This window comes from Muntiacus reevesi, chromosome 9 (genome assembly GCF_963930625.1).
Source record: "Muntiacus reevesi chromosome 9, mMunRee1.1, whole genome shotgun sequence".
NCBI classification, from domain to species: domain Eukaryota; kingdom Metazoa; phylum Chordata; class Mammalia; order Artiodactyla; family Cervidae; genus Muntiacus; species Muntiacus reevesi.
The window spans coordinates 21,908,758-21,912,852 of record NC_089257.1 but is presented as its reverse complement, the minus strand read 5'-3'; positions in this window follow the sequence as shown (position 1 = coordinate 21,912,852).

Sequence of the window (4,095 nt, the reverse complement as noted above, 5' to 3'; positions counted from 1 at the left end):
GACAGCATATTAAAAAGCAGAGACATTACTTTGCTGACAAAGTTCTGTCTAGTCAAAGCAATGGTTTTTCCAGTAGCCATATGCGGATATGAGAGTTGGACCATAAATAAAGCTGAGATTTGAAGAATTGATGCTTTTGAACTTTGGTGGTGGAGAAGACTCTTGAGAGTCCCTTGGACAGCAAGGAGATCAAATCAGTCAATCCTAAAGGAAATCAGTGCTGAGCATTCATTGGAAGGACTGATTCTAAAGCTGAAACTCCAATACTTTGGCAACCTGATGCAAAGAGCTGACTCATTTGAAAAGACCCTGTTGCTGGGAAAGATTGAAGGCAGGAGGAGAAGGGGGTGACAGAGGTTAAGATGGTGGATGGCATCACCAATTCGATGGCCATGTGTTTGAGCAAGCTCCAGGATTTTGTGATGGGCAGGGAAGCCTGGTGTGCTGCAGTCTGTGGGGTCACAATTGAGCAACAGGACTGAGCAACTGAACTGAGCCTGATGTATATGACAGGAAGAATATAAGTTGAGACCTTCCTAAGAACAAAGCATGATACAAGGACATCAAGATATAGTTGTATTATTTGGAAAGCTTGAAATCAGGAGTAAAGTGTCAGAAAAAGGAAGCCAGGGAAGAAGGATTTAGGATGTGTTTAGGGAACCAATACGGAGGGCTTCCCAGGTGTCACTAGCGGTAAAGAACCTGCCTGCCAATGCAGGAGACGTCAGAGTTGCAGATTTGATCCCTGGGTTGGGAAGATCCTCTGGAGGAGAACATAGCAACCCACTCCAGTATTCTTGCCTGGATAATCCCATGAACATAGGAGCCTGGTGGGCCACTATCCTTTGGAGGATAGTCATCAATGACAGGTTTAAGTGGTGTAGTTAAAAGATGAAAAGCTCAAGGGCCACTGATGATTTTATAGGTTAATTTTAGAGTTGTTCAAACTCCGAATTTTAGTTGGGCAAGACCAGAGGCTGCAAGACACATGTTAAAGAGGATTTTTTTTTTTCAAGCTCACTGTGAATCCATTGTATTCCTGTGGTTCCAGAGGATAGTTTTATTTTTACCACAGAATCATGAAACAAATGGTTGAATTCTGACAGCTAGTGTAGGCTTTTGATGACACATGTCACATCCCCTTGCAATGATGTCTCAGCCCTTTGCTGTTCTGCAGAAAATTTTAAAACAATCCTAACTCCTGTGAGATACTTGGAAGAATCAAGGCATTTCAAGCCACCGTCTTTTTCCTGTGCCATTTTCATGGATATTTTGATAGCTCTAAATCCAAATACAGATAATCCTATCTGTCAGATCCCAGATGAAATGTAAAAGCCTCTATACTTAAAGTTTCTTTTACCATTACAAATGGATGTATTCTCTATTTACTCTCTCTTTCCTAGTCCCATATTAGCTTCCACCAGACATGTATATTTCAAATAAAGCCATAGCAAAATGCTAGATAGTCATCTGCAGAAAGTATGAGCTAGCTTATTTATGATTCATTTGCCTTTTTAATCTAGGTTCTCCATTGGAAGCCTCTGATACTGACAGTTTGAAGAGATAAATTGGCCAACTGTGGTCATTACACAGAGATATACTCAAGCACATAAGAATATTCTTGTCTCCTCTTTTAATTTGCATAATTTCTAAATGTGCTAAGAATGGAAAGCATTGTTCATTGATGGCAATTTTTACTCCAGAACAATCAGCAACATAAAACGCATATTGCCTTAACCAGAGTTGAGAAAGTGATTGCTATAAATTGTTGTTGTTGTTTTCATATCTCCCTTGTCAGAAAGTTTTCTTATGAATGCTGCTATTTCCATCAAATGTTCTACCACAGGCACGTTTAAAAGTGGGCCAAGCAGGCCATTCTCTGAGAATCAGACTTTACATTAAAGATTCAGGGGATTCATGTACCATTTTAAGGTAATATTTTTGCTTTGATATATACCCAGGGGTGAAATTGCTCGGTCACATGGTAGTTCTATTTTCAGTTTTTTTGAGGACTTTCCATTCTGTTTTCCATAGTTGTTGCATCGGTTTACATTCCCACCAACAGTATTCAAGGGTTCCCCTTTCTCCATATCCTTGCCAACTTTTTTTTCTGTGTCATTTTTTTATGATCATCAGTCTGAAAGGTGTGATGTGATAGCTCATTGTGATTTTGGATTTGCATCTCCCTGATGATTAGTGATGTTGAATGTCTTTTTGTGTGACTGTTAAGCATCTGCTTGTCTTCTTTGGAAAAGTGTCTATCCAGTTCTCCTGTCCATTTTTAACTGAGTCGCTTGCTTTTTTGTTGTTGAGTTGTGTAAGTTATTTACACATGTTGGATGTTAATCTCTTTTGTGTCATATCATTTACAAATATTTTTTCCTACTCAGTAAGTGGTGTTTTCATTTTGTCCATTGTTTCCTTGGCTGTGCAAAAGTCTTTACATTTGATTAGATCCCATTTGTTTATTTTTGTTTTTATTTCGTTTGTGTTGGGGAGCATAACCACACAAATAGATACATGCACCTTAATTGTTCATAGCAGCACTATGTACATTGGCAAATGCAGGAACCACAGGAGACATGGGTTTAATCCCTGAGTTAAGAAGATGCCCTGGAGGAAGGCATGACAGTCCACCCCAGTATTCTTGCCTGGAGAATCCCGATGGACAGGGAGGGCTTGGTGGGCTACAGTTCGTGGCGTTGCAAAGAGTCAGACATAACTGAGTGACTAAACAACAGCAAATGGATCGCTTTAATAACCTTCAGAGAAAGAGAGAGAAAATGCTAGCCTAACTCAGATTACTTTCCTGTGAAAAAGTTTTATGTTAAGTGCCTTAGACAAAAAGATTTGTCTCAAATAAGGAAAGCTCTCTAGGTTTTATAGCTCTTCTCTTAGTTTTTTTTAAAAATCAGAGGGGTAATAATAAACCCTCTCTCTTTAAGGGGTCCCTGTGGAGAACTATGTGGATAGGCCTTAAAGAGACGTGCCTGCAAAGTCGCTTCAGTCATTTCTGACTCTGTGTGATTCTTTGGACTATAGCCCACCAGGCTCCCCTGTCCATGGGAATCTCCAGGTAAAAATACAGGATTGAGTTGCCATGTCCTCCTCCAGGGGATCATCCCCACTGAGGAATCCAACCTGTGTCTCTTAGGTCTCCTGCATTAGCAGTCAGGTTCTTTACCACTAGCACCACCTAGGAATCCAAAGTGACATTAAGTATGGATATTATCAGAGCTTTTAAAAATACAAGGGAATGACTCCTACACATTTACATAAGAATGTTTGGTAACAGCATTGATGAATGGCTTAGTGGAATGAACATAAACGTTCAAGTCTAAATTTTCTGAGTTCTTGCACTGGCTTGCTGTCTGGGAACTTGAAGAAACAACAAGGCTTTTGCACCTCTAATTACTGCATCAGTGATATAGTTAATACCCCTAATTTCAGAAATATGACGTAAGCCTAGCACACGGCCCAGCCTCCAGCTTTCAGCCTTCAGGGGCAGTTTAGTTCCTTCAATGTGCAGGTTAAATATTGCTCTGTATTTATCTGTTTGAGTTACAAGATGTTTATCACTTTCTAAATTCATATCACAATGCTAGATGCTAGGAAGTGACTCTTCAGACTTCCCTTAGATAAATTAAACAAAAAAATATTTTATGTTTTGGTGTGGGGGATAGGATTCAATAAAAGATTACTTATACCTCAGACATTTCTCTTCTCATAGATTTTGATATCTCTTCTCTTTACTAGGCAAATTATCATGACCTCAATTGTGAAAGGGCTACAGTTCAATTCACACTGCTGTGTGTATACTTAAATACCAGTCTTCTCCCACGAAGTATAAACTTCTCTGGGCTGGGCCTCTATATTACAGTTCCTTAGGCTTCCTCCAATACTTAGAATATTATGTTATGTGTAGAGGAATTGTTGATAAAGTGTTAGGGTGTTCTCTTACTAATTCCACCTGGATTTAGAAAACCAGAGAATTTATTATCATGCATTCTCCTGGACAGTTATATCTGAGTTTGGAAACAATCATAAAGTAACTCAAAAAAGTCTTATTTATTTATGGCTTTAGTTCCAATTTAT